Source organism: Nothobranchius furzeri, chromosome 4 (assembly GCF_043380555.1).
Source record: "Nothobranchius furzeri strain GRZ-AD chromosome 4, NfurGRZ-RIMD1, whole genome shotgun sequence".
NCBI classification, from domain to species: domain Eukaryota; kingdom Metazoa; phylum Chordata; class Actinopteri; order Cyprinodontiformes; family Nothobranchiidae; genus Nothobranchius; species Nothobranchius furzeri.
This window is the reverse complement of record NC_091744.1, coordinates 72,996,042-73,012,540: the sequence shown is the minus strand read 5'-3', so window position 1 is coordinate 73,012,540 and position 16,499 is coordinate 72,996,042. Positions and strand designations below refer to the sequence as shown.

General features: G+C 44.4%; 1 protein-coding gene across 2 annotated transcripts in view; it reads left to right on the top strand.

Annotated features, from left to right (window-relative positions):
- LOC107388524 (genetic suppressor element 1) overlaps positions 1-16,499 on the top strand; it is a 59,614-nt gene that overhangs the window by 20,975 nt on the left and 22,140 nt on the right. Inside the window, exon 1 of one of the 2 annotated variants that reach the window (XM_054733149.2) lies at positions 14,453-14,605. The exons of the other annotated variant lie outside the window; for it this stretch is intronic. The gene's annotated coding sequence lies outside the window, so the exon portion shown is untranslated. Of the gene's footprint in view, positions 1-14,452; positions 14,606-16,499 lie in introns of those variants that run through there. 2 annotated transcript variants of the gene reach the window in all.

Sequence of the window (16,499 nt, the reverse complement as noted above, 5' to 3'; positions counted from 1 at the left end):
AAGAAGGGTATAACCTGGGTCAAATGTGTTATTGTGTCTGACACACATACAAAATGAGGACTCGCAGAGTGACGTCACTGAAAGTGTGTTTAAAGTGTGTTTTGTTCCAAAACTGGCCAGTAGGCGGCGAAACTGAAAGTGAGCAAAAACGCTAAACACACTTAAACACACTTTTTCAAAAAATTGTGATATTTCAGGACATTCGAGATTTTTGGTTTGGGAGCATGTTGGGGGCCTCTAGAACACTTTAGAAGGCTCAGAAAAATGAGGACCTCAAAAATGTCCTCATTTTTCCGAGCGTCCTCATTTTGTGAGTGTGTTATCATAAAATTGTCCTCAGATGTCATGAAAACAAGTGCACACACACACACACACACACACACACACAGCTGTTGTTAAGATGATTTTCAGTAGTTTTATCAGCCTCGATAGGAGAGAAGACTTGAACTTTTATGTTCAAAAAGCATGAAAATGTATATTTTTAAATCCTTTTTCACTTTGACCTGTTTGACCTTTATATGGTTTAAAATTTCTACAAAATCATCAGCAACATGAAATTTTGCCCAACATGACTGAGTTTATATATTGTTAATCTGTCTGGTAGTATTTTTGTGGATGATAATAGTTTTTAATGGAGTGTTTGGACGTTGTTTTCTCTGGTCTTATGATAAATGCACAACAGTAAATTAATTTTCATAATTTCAATGATGAATAAACATCATTGAAAGAAATCCCGTTTCAACATCCTGTTTTCTTTCTCTGATCCTTTTTGTCGCCATCAGTGATCAGACACATTGGACTGATCCTCACTTTAGAACTGTAGTTTTGAGGCAAAGCAGATTTAACTATTAAAATGTTATCTCTCTATTTCATCCCAAGATTTTAAAGAAATCAGTATAGGAATGATTTTTAACAAAAGCAAGCTGAATTTCATGGTGACAATGGTATGTTTATCAAGAATAATTTAAAAAAATGTTCTTTGTTCTGAAAACACAATCATTAATTATTCACTGATAAATTCTTACTCTGTTTGTGAGATTCATTAAAAGTAGAATTAATTCTGAATCACTGCCAGACTTTATCACAACTTCACCAGGTAATCCTGCCACACACACACTCACGCATGCACACTTGCAAGCACGCACGTACGCACGCATGCACGCACCCACAAACAAACACACACACATCATTGCAGTAAAATTCAGACTGGTGCTGTGTGTATTAGCCTGACTCACATATTGGCTGCTGTGGTATTTTCGAGGGCAGAGTAGTTCTGTTCAACTTGACCCCTGCATTGATTTTCATGATAAGTGTTAGAATTACAAGGACACAATGGCATGTGATTTATGGCAGATGTTGCACACACACACACACGCACGCACGCACACACACACACATACACACACACACACACACACACACACACACACACACACACACACACACACACACACACACACACACACACACACACACACATACACACACACACACACACACACACACACACAGTCGTGATGCAGCCTCAGGCCACAATCTGTGAGCGCAGCTTTTGACAATTTCACTCTAAATAGTTGCTGCAGCAGCAGCAGCAGCGGATTTCTCGCGCTGCAGCAGAAAACGACTTAAACAGACTTGAACATTACATTAGAGTTAAACATCGCCCCTCATTCAGGAAGCTGAGGCTTGGACCAGCTGTGAATGATGCAGCCAACTCCAGAGATCCAGAGAAAAGCAGAAAAAAAATGTTCAACCAAAATCAGCGTGAAAATAATAAATCAGAATCTCCTAAAGATGTAGTTTAAATAATTCTGAATGTCATCTGTTTTGAGACATACAGTTTACATTTAACAGGACTGATGAGCTAACTGCTTGTCTGAGTGCTACCAAAACAAAAGTTTCAGTTTCTCTAAAAATTGCTCAAATCTCTAAAAATGACATACCCTCCATTGGTGCAGGTGACTGTAGAACTTTCATAGCTAAAGCAAAAACTGACAGAGGTTGTTGAGACAAAAGCATATGAGCTGCAGTGCAGCCAGAGTCCTGCTCTAATTTGATTTGTTTTGTTTTTAAAATAACAGGATTTGTTGGTTGTTGGCATGGACCCACATCTGTATGCTTTGGCCATAATTCTTCAGTGTGCATGTGTGTGGGGTGTCTGTGTGATCGTGCTGGAGGCCGAGGTGCCTCAAAGGAGGCTGCTGTCAGGAGATTTTGTGTTGTTACTATAATTGTGTGTGTGTGTGTGTGGGTATGTGTGTGTGTGTGTGTATGCTTGTGTTGAAGCGTGAGCATGTTTGTGCACTCTAGATGAAAACAGGGTCATGGTGCTCCACCTCAAGGGTACTGTTGTTAATGAGATGAATAAAAGACCATGACAACAGCTTGATAACATGAAGAATATAAAACACACACACACACACACACACACACACACACACACACACACACACACACACACACACACACACACACACACACAGGTTGTGTGAGCAATGTGTTTCTAGCCGAGACAAAAGTCTTAGAAAATCAACTATTAAAAAATAATACTCAGTTTATTTTTTTGTATTTTGGAATCTCCAAATATGGTTGAAAACCAACCCAACAAAGACGTGCAAAAGAAAAGAAATGAATAAAGCAGAAGGTTTGCGTAATTTCTCAACCAGAAAACAAGCAAATGAGCAAGAAAGCAAGCCACCCTAATTGGTAAAAGAGCTGGTGTCACTAATGAGCTCTTAATTAACAGAGGATTCACTCAAAGTGTGTGTGGGGCCCAGACACACACACACACACACACACACACACACACACACACACACACACACACACACACACACACACACACACACACACACAGAATCATGCATGCTCTGTGATGTTTGCATTAATTTGGAGCATGCAAAAAAAAAAGAGCTTTCGATCTCAAACAAAAATGCTCACACACAAATGCAGCCTGTCTGCTCACTGAGCTGGGGAGATAATATGGATAAATGCCAGCAGATTTTGACCTGAGGTGATAACAACAACTCCTGATAGCTCTCTCCCTCTACTGCACACACACACACACACACACACACACACACACACACACACACACACACACACACACACACACACACACACACACACACACACACACACACACACACACACACGCACACACACGCACACACACAGGGTAAGACTGCAAAAAGCAGCGTGTGCAGTAATGAGCAGATGGTGGCAAGATTAGTCAGATGAAAATACAGCAGCAAAAATTTGCTGCATTAACAGGACAGTGGAGTCAATAACACACACAACATTTAAACTTCTAAGTAAAACACAGAGACTTCTGCAGGATTGCATCAGGACTGAATGTGTGTGTTTGATGCATGCCTGTGTGTGGAGGAGCCTTAAAAGCAGCTACCTTCAGAAAACACACAAGTGTTTCATGATGCAGCAGATGTCTTTTGCTACGTGCCTCTTTTGTGAAGTTCACAAGGCTCCAAGTAGCCAGAAAGAGAGGGTGTCTTTTCCACCATACACACACTTACACACTAACACACATGCACAATCAATGATGCCGCTCCACTGAGGAGCCTGTTGATTACCCACGGGCATGGCTCTGTCTGCCACCTGGCAGCAGCATGTTAGCAAGTTCCAGCTAACCTGCACGTTTGACTGCACACACACACACACACACACACACACACACACACACACACACACACACACACACACACACACACACACACACACACACACAAATGCGTGCATGAATGCACACATGGACACAGAAACACACATAGAAACACAGATAGACACTCATGTACACATACAATCTCCATTATTGACTAGTCTTTTAATGTCGAGGCTGAAATTTTTGAAAAAAATAACATAAAACCTTTAAAAATGCTCAGAAGCATGATAATATAAATAAAATAAACCTATAATATATTTTTATAATATAATAAACCATGAACATTTTTGTTAAAATCAGAAAAAAAATGCTGCATCACCAGCATTTTTTCGGTATTTGTGATTTGATCTTGAATGAAGGGTTATGTGCAACCTCACTCAGTAGTGCAAGATCTTATACAGTCTGACGGCACTCAGGGTTTATGGTTATCTCAATATCAGACTGAGTTATATCCATTTCTGTGTTTGCTCCTTTCAATTAGCTCTGGTGACCAACTTGAACTGGGCTGAATCCAGAAGTTTCTCAGATGCAGATGTCCATTTGATGATCACTTTATTCCTTTGATGCATAATGGTCACTACAGTGGACAGGTACTCCAAATTGTTTTGTTTTTTTGGCTATTAAGCACAGCTGTTGAAGACTTGATTGCATTTGAGCCCCTCCATTTGGACTTCAGTAAGTCAAGCCAAAACATATTTCATGTTCAGAACACACGCTGTCCACTGAGGTGGACATGTAATAAATTATCTGTAAATTATTAAATATTACAAAAAACATTTGGTGAAATTTGTTTCATTCACACCTAAAGATGAATGAAAAATTTGTTAAAAAAATCATGGTTGAAGATTTCATAATTCATGCATCAAAGGGTTATGTGAATTTCAATAAAACACACACACACACACACACACACACACACACACACACACACACACACACACACACACACACACACACACACACACACACATGCATGTTTGCAGGGCACGTGTTTGCCCATATGCAGTCTTGTTCCGCCTCTGACTGCATTTACATAATCTGCATAATGATGGCAGCTTTAATTGCCCACACCCAGGTAAGGGATCATGTGGTTAAGTGGGAGATCATAATTATGTAAATAATTGGCCTGACCACAGCAAGCTGCTGCTCTCTGCCACCCATCTGGAGGGAGGCAGGAGGGTAGATGGGTGAGAAAAGAGGGGGAGAGATAAACAAGGCAGCAAAGGAGAGAAGGAAAGGTAGAAATAGTTAAGACAGACAACGATATGATGTCTGATTGGAGCTCCGGAGCAGTGACTAAATAAACCTTGAGCCAAACATCTCAGTTACTGAAACTGCCAGGGCATTAATACTCTGACCCGGCTTTTGCAATGCATCAAATCTAGCAAGATGTCTTTATTTTGAAAGATTACACAAATGTAGCAGCACACACACATTTACCCACATACACATGCCTGCCACTGTATCCACTGCACAGATGGTGAAGGCAGCAGCCCCTTCATACAAACAAAGGAAAGGTAATTCTCTCTGCAGGACGTGAACAGAGCCGGAGCTGGAAAAGAGCCGCACACATCAACACTCCCCTCCCTGCTTCCTCATCTCAGCCTCAGGCCAGCAAACATCACACAGGGGCAAACTGACTGTGTGTGTGTGTGTGTGTGTGTGTGTGTGTGTGTGTGTGTGTGTGTGTGTGTGTGTGTGTGTGTGTGTGTGTGTGTGTGTGCATTTGCACTAATGTTGTGTGCAGCTAAAACAAGCTTGAAGAGGAGAGAAAATGAGAAAAGAGAGGGACAAAAGGAGGGAGGGATGAAATGAAAGAGAGGGAGAGCACAGAGAGGGGGAGGTAATAAACAGGATTAGTGCTTATCTTTTCAGTGCTATGTGTGAGTGTGTTTGTGTGCATACATTTATATATATATATTTATGTATGTGTGTGTGTGTGTGTGTGTGTGTGTTGCTTTAGGACAAAAATAATCCAGAATAACCTTTTAGGGAGTCTCTCGATCCCTAGGTATCTCTCCTCTTAGGACTCCCTCGACTTCATGTGTCTGTGTGTATGTGTATGTGTGTGTGTGTGTGTGTTTACACACTGTGTTTGTGTTGGCTTTGGCGCGGGGACTTAAATTACAGCCACAATTTCTCCATTTTAGTTTGCACACAAGGATGCAAATGTGTGTGTGTGCACGCACATGTGTGTATGTGTGTGTGTGTGCATATAGAGATGGAGAACATGCCTTTGTGCACATGTATGTTTGTGCAGCTGCCTGAGGATAAGAAGCGCACTCATCTTCTTGTTGCCTTTATGGTCTCTCTTCACTTCCTGAATGAAAACACCACAGAGTGTGTTCACCTGTTAATGTGTGTGTGTGTGTGTGTGTGTGTGTGTGTGTGTGTGTGTTTGCGAGAGAGAGAAAGTGAGAGAGGAGGTAGATTTAGTTTCTGTTTTATTGCTCGTCCAGCCACGTAGTGTCATTGTAAGTGACGGTGTTTCTGTTTGTAATCTCCTACCTGACCACAGCTAACAGGCGACTATAGGGAAGTAGGAATACATTTAAATAATCAGAGGTTTGGGTTCATGGCTAATATTATGCTTCGCTGCTTTTGTAAATGAGCATCTGTGTGTGTGTGTGTGTGTGTGTGTGTGTGTGTGTTTATGCCTAAATGACTGGATCCCCTTTCAAAGACATCTGTGGATGTCCTGATGAATTGTTCTTGCAGCATCCGCAGCATCATTCCCTTTTTTGGCAGAGATGAATAAAGGTGTGCATGTGTGTGTGAGCATGCATGTGTGCTTGCGTGCCAGTGTCTGCATACAAATGTGTGTATGCTTGCATGTGTGATGGATAGAGGGCTTTATGAGAGAGGAATAGGCTAATGACCGGGTCTCCAGAGGCAGGAAGATTCCTGAAGCTATTATGGCTGGAGTTCATAATGGCCTCTGTGCTTGGTCTCTTTTACACGCTGCTTAATGGGGGATCCAACAGCCTACATGCCAAGTGTAACCCACCCGGAGAATACACATCGCTGTGAGCTTTGACCCCCCCCTCCCTTCTACACGCAAACACATAAAAACAAGCAAACAGCACATTATCGATCAGTAGGTTCAGTTTCTCTTTTATGCACCTGCATGTGCACATATTACACTTTATCTTCCCCTTTTTTTTCTCCCACTCCCTCTCTCTCTCACACACACATGCACAGATATACAACCTGTATAGGTCACAAAGGATGGAGGTGAGACACCCACCTTGGAGAAAAATGAGAGTGTCTGCCTGCGGTGCACAGCAAAACCATAAATCATGTCAGGCTACACGAGTCTCTGCAGACACAAACACACATGCTCACTCTGCCTTTTATTTCCTCTCTCTCTTTCTCTCTTGTGTGGGTCTGACTACAAGAAAGAGGGATCTGGGGATTATAGGAGACTCTCGTTTCTTTCTGTTCTTTGCAATTGCCTCCTTCAGAACTTGTTGTTTCCACTGGGAGAAAAGAAGGAAAGTAGCAGGCTGCTAATCTGTGTTGATGTGCAGAAATGTGACAATCATGCAGGCTTGTGTTCGCTGCTTTCATCAATGAATATATCTGAGGAAGAGGCTGGAAGGAGGCAGTGTATTCATTGAGGAAAAAAAATTCAAGACTGTTTGATGCTGTGGTGTATCTGTCACCCCACGAAAAGCAAGCAGAAAACAGAAAAGGAGAGAGGGGAGGAAAATTAGGGAGAAGGAGGAGTAAGGACAAGGTAGAAATCCACATTATGAAGCACAAATTGATGCAAAACAGCTGTTAAATAGCTGCAATGTGAAGCAGCAGCTGCTTGGGAGATGAAGGGATGAACAATCAAGAAAGAGAGACAGGGAGGCTCAGGGGAGATGTTGAAATATTAGAGTAAATGAAGGCAGGCTGAGGGAACTTAGAGCACAGGAAGACAGATGAAGGTACTGAACATGTTCAAGGCTTCATTCTGCTTGAAGATGCTTCTAAATATAGCAAATTTCAGGAGGGATCTAATGTAATAAAACTCAGTTAACTGTTATGTTTTAAAATGAAAACGTCGTCGTCGTCTTCCTCCGCTTATCCGGGTCCGGGTCGCGGGGGCAGCATCCCAACAAGGGAGCTCCAGACCGTCCTCTCCCCAGCCACCTCCACCAGCTCCTCCGGCAGGACCCCAAGGCGTTCCAGGACCAGATTGGAGATGTAACCTCTCCAACGTGTCCTGGGTCGACCCGGGGGCCTCCTGGACATGCCCGAAATACCTCCCCAGGGAGGCGTCCAGGAGGCATCCTGACCAGATGCCCAAACCACCTCAACTGACTCCTTTCGATCCGAAGGAGAAGTGGTTCTACTCCAAGTCCCTCCCGAATGTCCGAGCTCCTCGCCCAATCTCTAACCCCTTCTTTCCACCGGAGCCGTCAGCAGCACGTTACTGCAGCAGCATGTCTTGCTCGTGTAAGCTGCTGATTGGCCCTTCCCACGAGACGCGAAGTAGCAGGGGAGCAGCTGTCACCGACACAGCATGAAGTCACACGAGTGACTTCGTCAGTAAACACAACAACAAGCAGGAGAAAATTACAACATGGCTCCAAAAGGTTTGTGTTTTATGTTCTGTCCATTTTATAATCGCCATTATGGACCTGAAAAACAAAGGAGACCGCTAGCTAGGTGATAACTTCTCACGGGGCCGCACAGTTAGTAACTTTTTTTAAGTAAAGCAACCAGAAGGCAGTACGTTTCTTTATTCTGAAAATCTTGGGAGCTTCGCTTCGTTTCCACGTCCGATTTCCTGTCTTTCCTTCCCCAAAAATGTCGAACTTGACCCATTTCAGAGGCGTTGCGTGTAGAAAATAGAACCGGCGCGTAAGGGCCGCAACATGCTGCCCCTGAGACGCGGCCGACTCGCGCTGCTGACTGCTCCGGTGGAAAAGGTTCTGTTGACCACAGCGGTTCCTATCAGCAGCTATGACGTGCTGCTGCAGTAACGTGCTGCTGACGGCTCCGGTGGAAAGCCGGGGTAAGGCTGAGCCCGGCCACCCTACGGAGGAAACTCATTTCGGCCGCTTGTATCCGCGATCTCGTTCTTTCGGTCATTACCCAAAGCTCATGACCAGAGGTGAGGATTGGGACGTAGAGCGACCGGTAAATCGAGAGCCTGGCTTTCTGGCTCAGCTCCCTCTTCACCACGACAGATCGGCTCAGCGTCCGCATCACTGCAGACGCCGAACCAATCCGCCTGTCGATCTCCCGATCCCTCCTACCCTCACTCGTGAACAAGACCCCAAGATACTTTAACTCCTCCACTTGAGGTAGGACCTCTCTCCCGACCCGGAGTTGGATAGCCACCCTTTTTCGGTCGAGAAACATGGTCTCAGATTTGGAGGTGCTGATCCTCATCCCAGCCACTTCACACTCGGCTGCGAACCTACCCAGCAAGAGCTGAAGGTCAGAGCTGGATGAAGCTAGGAGGACCGCATCATCCGCAAAAAGCAGAGACGAGATTCTCCTGCCACCAAACTCGACACACTCCACACCACGGCTGCGCCTAGAAATTCTGTCCATGAAGGTAATGAACAGAACCGGTGACAAAGGGCAGCCCTGGCGGAGTCCAACCCTCACCGGGAACAGGTCCGACTTACTACCGGCTATGCGGACCAAACTCACGCTCCTCTGGTAAAGGGACTGAATGGCCCTTAACAGAAAGCCGACCACCCACCCCATACTCCTGGAGCGTCCCCCACAGGGTGCCCCTGGGGACACGGCCATAAGCCTTCTCCAAATCCACAAAACACATGTGGATTGGATGGGCAAACTCCCATGCCCCCTCTATCACCCTTACCAGGGTATAGAGCTGGTCCATCCCCAGGTCTCCCGGCTGTGGCTCCTCCACGGAATGCGCGTAGGTGGGATCGAGGAGGTCCTCAAAGTATTCCTTCCACCGCCCGACTATAGCCCCAGTTGATGTCAGCAGCTCCCCATCCCCATGGTAAACAGTGTGAGCGAGTTGCTGCCTCCCTCTCCTGAGGCGCCGGACAGTTTGCCAGAACCTCTTTGGCGCCGATCGACAGTTTTTCTCCATGGCCTCACCAAACTCCTCCCACACCCGAGATTTTGCCTCAGCAACTGACACTGCTGCTCTCCGGTACCCGTCTGCTGCCTCCGGAGACCCACAGACCAGCCACGCCCTGTGGGCCTCCTTCTTCAGCCTGACGGCTCCCCGAACCTCTGGTGTCCACCAGCGGGTACGGGGGTTGCCACCACGACTGGCACCGGCCACCTTGCGACCACAGCTACCAACAGCCGCCTCAACAATGGCAGAGTGGAACAAGGCCCACTCAGAATCGATGTCCCCCACTGCTCTTGGGGCGCGGTCAAAGCTCTGCTGGAGATGGGAGTTGAAGACCGTCTTGACAGGTTCTTCTGCCAGGCATTCCCAGCAGACCCTCACTATGCATTTGGGTCTGCCAGGTCTACGCGGCATCTTCCCCTGCAATCTGATCCAACTCACCACCAGGTGGTGATCAGTTGACAGCTCCGCTCCTCTCTTCACTCGGGTGTCCAAAACATACGGCCGCAGGTCAGATGATACGACTACAAAGTCTATCATCGACCTGCAACCTAGGCTGCCCTGGTACCAAGTGTACAGATCGGCATCCTTGTGTTCGAACATGGTGTTTGTTATGGTCAAACTGCGGCTTGCACAGAAGTCCAATAACGAAACACCACTCGAGTTCAGATCAGTCGGGCTGTTCCTCCAAATCACACCCCTCCAGGTCAAGCTGTCATTGCCCACGTGAGCATTGGAGTCCCCCAGCAGGACAATGGAGTCCCCTGATCAATCAATCAAAGATACTTTATTAATCCCAGAGGGAAATTATGGAAATTGACGGAGCACTATCTAGCACTCGTCCCAGGGACTCCAAAAAGGGTGGGTAATCTGAACTGACATTTGGCGCATAAGCACAAACAACAGTCAGGACCCGTTCCCCGACCCGAAGGCGCAGGGAAGCTACCCTCTCGTCCCCCGGGGTAAACCCCAACACACAGGCAGAGAGTCTTGGGGCTAACAAAAAGCCAACCCCAGCCCTCCGCCTCTCACCTGGAGCAACTCCAGCAAAGGAGAGTGTCCAACCCCTCTCAAAGACTTGGGTTCCAGAGCCAATGCTATGTGTCGAGGTGAGTCCGACTATATCTAGCCAGTTCCGCTCAACCTCTGCCACAATCCCCTGCTCCTTCCCCGCCAGCGGGGTGACGTTTCATGTCCCAATAACCAGTTTCCTTGTCCGGGGATCGGACCGCCAAGGCTCCCGCCTCGGTCTGCCACCCGATCCACACTGCACCGGACCCTTCATGTTCCTCCTGCAGGTGGTGGCTCCACAGTTGGATGAGCCCATGTATCCGGTTCGGGCTGGGCCCGGCCGGGCCCCATGGGCGAAAGCCCGGCCACCAGGCGCTCGCTCACGAGCCCCAACCCCAGGCCTGGCTCCAGGGTGGGACCCCGGTAGCCCTCCGGTGCCCTGTACTCCGACTCTTTGTTTTTACGTCCATGAAAGATCTTAAAATGAAAACAACTTATCAAATGAATTAGCGTAATCGATGAGCTGCAGCTCTGGTCAAAGACGCCGCTTCTAAAATTCTCTTTAATATATTATTTTTTTCTTATATCAACAATGAATCCAACTGTGACCGATTAATGTCCTTTAGACATTTTTGTTTCTCTGGCATCCATAAAGCACCTGCTTTACACAGAGCATGATCACAGCTGCTCTCAGATCTGCTGAGCACTCCTCTCAGGTTATTGTTTTGGTATATATATATATTTTTTTTTACAGCTCACAGTGCTGCTTTTATCAAGCTTGTCTCCAGCTGAAGAAACCAGCTTTTGTTTTCCCTTTCTTGTTCTTAATTTGACAGTTAGTATTGAGATACAGATAAGGAAGACATGAAAGGCCACGAGTGCTTCAGTTAGGCAGTAATCTAACCAACAGGCTAACCCAGGAAACCCAGTGAGCCGCTGCTTAGACTCAAGCAGCTCTGATACGGATGTTTGTTACATAACAGCAAAGAGAGACAACAGAAGACAACATGGGAATGTTTGGAAGATTTGAAAAGATGATTAGGTTTTTTTTTTAAATAAAAACATAAAAGGAACTGTACTGAATGTAATCTCAACAAGTCAAAGGTGATTCTAATCTGTTTTATTGTCTCAATTGGGAGATCAGAACTTATTAAACTTGTGCTTTCATCTGAATTACATAAACCAGATTTGTATTATGCACATTTTTTCATTTCCCAAATATTAGCTGCAAAAACATACAACAATATAATGCTTGATGACTGCAAGATGAAAATTTAGAGTCTTGAAAATGTCCTTTAAAAATACAAATGAAATTTGTTGTTTATATTAAAAGTTTTTTCACATGATGAAGTTAAAAAATAAAAATGTACCTTTATAGCCACCCAGGGGAGGACCTACTAAAATGGTGGGAGGGGGGCAGCTGCTCTGTTAAGCCGTTTTTACAAAACAATGTCGTCAATTTGTCGCAACGTCGAGGCAACATCAGGGAGCTTTAGGTCGTTTGTAAGTGGTCAGACCGTGGCAGTAATGTGGCTCAATCATGTCCTTTTTTGTAAAAGATTAGATGATAGCGGTATAAAAGGGGTATGGGGATGGTGTCAGACTTCTGTTTATCTTGGAAACAACTTGTTTTTATTGTGATTGAAGCCGATAACAAGCCGCTCCTAAAGGTGTATGTCTCCATCCGTCCCCATGCAGTCTCTGGTGATCTGAGCTGTAGCTCTAACGGAGAGAAGCTCCAGGAGTGCTGCAGTTCTCCAGTTTGCCGTTTCAGCTGATGTTGTTCAAAAAGCAAAACTTACAGCCCGTGTTTACTTTCATTTTCAATACAGTTGTCGGCCGGAGCTCAGCATTAACGTCATCATAACACCTCCCTCTGTTGCGTCAAGGCGCAATCGTCATTTATGAGTCGGACAATTATTGCAATATCACTAAGCGAGGCGGAACGAATGCTGCAAAGTTTCAGCATGGTGCGTTTATAAGACCCACCGTTGCAATAATATTACACCGATTTGCTGGAACGGTGTGTCTTGTCAAAAAGGCTTTAGAGAATCACATTTAGGAAAATATTTAAATTATTGCCTTTAAGTCAGGGGTGTCAAACTCATTTTAGCTCAGGGGCCACACTGAGGGAAATCTACTCCCAAGTGGGCCGGACCGGTAAATTAAAAACAACTTCAGATTGTTTTCTTTGTTTTAATATGATAAGTATAAAACAAGGCTGGAGCCTGAGGACAGCGTATCCAAAATAGTACAAGTACAACACCTGAAGTGTACTTGAAAATTTGAAATAAATAAATAAATAAATCAATAAAAAAAAACATTCCTTAGAGCTTACAGATAACATGGCTAGATCAGTTCTATGCAGCACTTAAAGTATATTTGACTCGTTTTACTTAACATCTTTTAGCTTTCACCAGCACATCAACATCAGAAGTCACATCCTGAGTGGCGGCCAACTTCAGGATGTGATTCAAGTTCTTGTGTGAGCCTTGAGCGCAGCTTTGTTTTATTTATACTCGTTACAGAGAAAACTTGCTCACAAAGATGTTTATTTTAACTCTACATTGTAAAGTATGAAAATAAAGTTTACACAACCATCTCGTGGGCCGGATTCAACCCGCTTGCGGGCCGGATCCGGCCCGCGGGCCGCATGTTTGACACTCCTGCTTTAAGTATTTCAATTTTTTGTGACTATTTGCAACAACAATTATAACAATTCAGTTACAGAGGTTTTACATACAACAGCATTTCATTATATTTTAAAATGTAACTATTTTCGAAATAAATACATTTTTATCTTAGTTACAATATCAAATCATCTGTTTAAGCTTCTCTTTTAAATTTCAGATTAATTAACTATCATACTTTGGTTCCACATCTTAGATTAGGCCAAATTATTAGAAATCTGTACCTTTTAATGTTTAGGCGCCACCCTCAGCAGGGGATCACAAGGGGGTCAGGGTGCCACTGGCCCAACCAGGACACTTACTAGAACTGCCCCTGTAGCTACCTACAACTAGTAGCTTTATTTCAGAAGTTCGATGAAGAGACTTTTATTTTAGCAAAACAGATATCACCAGCTCTGTTCCACGTTGACTGTTTATAGTAGTTGCAGTAATGTAACACAGGAGCTAAAGCTGAGGGGAAACAGCACCCCCTAGAGGCTGGTTGCAGTACAAGTCCTGCCCCCAAACTCATCATCATTAAAGTTAACCAAAGTCAATTTTAAAATATTTTAAAGTGTGTTCTGGTAAATATTCTTTGACACAACAGGTCGTACAAGTTTATTGCTATATTAAACAATGACAAATATGGAGGCATACCTGTTAATCACTGCTGCTTGTTGTTTTTACTTTAGTGCAACTAAAATAGCCTCTTGTACTGTTGATGAAGGTATTTATTATTATTAATCCGGCAGCAGCAGCAGCATTGCTGATAGTTAATCAGTTAAACAGTCCGGTATGTTCTCTGTGAGGCACCAGGAGCTGACTCCTACATATCTGATTGTCTCCAGCGGACAGTAAACATGTCCAGGCTGTGAGGGGTCTGCAGTTTGGGCTCACATCTTCCTTCCCTGCATCCCTCCATCTCTCCAGGGAGCATCAGTGGAGCAGGTGCTCACTCTCCTCCTCCTCTAATCTCATTCCCCTCCCCTTTCATACTCCGCCTCCCCCTCTCTGTGTCTCTCGGAGGACAGTTAATGAGTTGCCCTTCTCCTTCCCACATCTCCACACCGTGTGTGCTGCACCGCCATCGCAGAGATCTAACACTGTGCGTAGTTGTGCACGGAGAGGTGTTTATTTGCGTGAGGATGCGCAAAACACCGTGTGTTCCTTTTTCTTTCCGGTGAGGCGGTGAGTTGCGTTTCTTTTATTCTTTTATGACAAATATATTAGCGCAGTCAGTGTCCGATGAGGTCTGTCATTCATACTATTTGAATAAGTGCTGAGTGGTGAAATGATAATGGCTTTTTGTTTGTTCCGGTCAAAACTCATTCCAGTGTGTGTGTGTGTGTGTGTGTGTGTGTGTGTGTGTGTGTGTGTGTGTGTGTGTTTATGTCTTTGATCTTTTTTTCGGATTGTTTGAAGTGAATTTAAAATTTTTTAATCTGAAAGCAGAAAGCTTTACTGTAATGTTGAAGGCGTGTGATTGAATATGTAATCAAACTGGTTCAACTTCACCTACAGAGTGAATGCAAAAGTAGTGAGCAGTTTCCGGGCTTCAAAATAAAACGTCACTAACTGGCGACATGGTGACGTTTTGTTGAAGACCATTTAAAATCTAAATTTGTGATTTGTGATGTAAAAATGTGACGTTCGAATATTAAACGGATCAATTGTGGACTTTTATTTTGTAGTGTGGATCAGGAACTTCCGGTTCAGTTAAATTAATTGACTTGAGGGGGAAGGGGAGGCTCGGAAAGGTGTTTGCGGTTCCAAGTTGTGTGGGTTTTATTTTTATTTTTTTCAAAAATTTTTTTGTTGTTTTTTCTAGTCAAACTTGTCAGTGATCAAACACACCGCTCCTGTTTGGTCTAGGTAAACTTTATAGCTTGGACTTGAAACAACAAAGTGTGTGTGTGTGTGTGTGTGTGTGTGTGTGTGTGTGTGCTTGCGTCCTGTGGCTTCCTGGTTTGTCTCCAAGCGCTCACGGGAGACAGAGGAGTCGCTCTTTAATCGGGGACCTTTAACAGCGACTGTATTGTTTGGGTTGAGATAGATGCCGCTGGGCGCATTACCAGCAGTCAAGCGGATCCCGTCGCTTTTGTGTGTGTACACAGTCCGCAGGTGGACTTCAACACACACACACACACACACACACACACACACACACACACACACACACACACACACACACACACACACACACACACACACACACACACACACACACACACACACACACACACACTACATGCACCATGTGCTGCTTCTGACCTGCCATAGACCAGCTGCTCAGCAGGGGTTACTGAGTAAACCTCCAATCTCTTTAATTACCTCCTTCTCATATAAAGAAGCTGCAGACAAGCATGGCTTCAGATTCACCTCCAGTCATTTTATTTCCTCTCCTCTCCTCAGGGTCAATAAATAAATAAATATTCAAAACTTACAGCAGATAGAAATTTTGACCCATATGATAAAACTATTAAAGATGCCGTATTAGGATAGTTTTGTGGTTGATACAAAAGACGTTCATGAAATTCTTTGCACTAAATCCATAGTGGTTTCAGCAGTTTTGTTCTTGGCAATTTCAGTACCTTCCAGAATGAGCCTCTCATTGCTCTGTGACTTTAAAGAGCAAGTCAACCCCTACCAGAGTCTAACTCCACTCTCACTTCATGTTTGAAAAATGCAACAAATGCTGTTGCCTGCAGACCGAGAAGGCGGAGCTGCTAACAAATACACACACACACACAGGCTCACGACAGCATTGTGACATCTTAATGTACCAGTTTACATCATAGCATACCTCTTAGCCAATAGCGGTGGCAGATTTAAATTAAATCTACAGTGCAGAGTTTTTACCCGACAATGGCACAACACTGCCAGTTTTAGGCAGAATATTTAAATTTTAACTAAGATGCATTGAAGTGCCAAATTATTGACTACATGTGTTTGCAGCACGATTAGACACTCGTTTATTTAGTTTATCAGCAAAAAAAAAAGTTTATTTGGGGATGACGTGCTCTTTAAGAAAACAAGCTGGAGCTGGCCACACTCACCCCTCTTCTGCTCAGGCTGCAAGCTG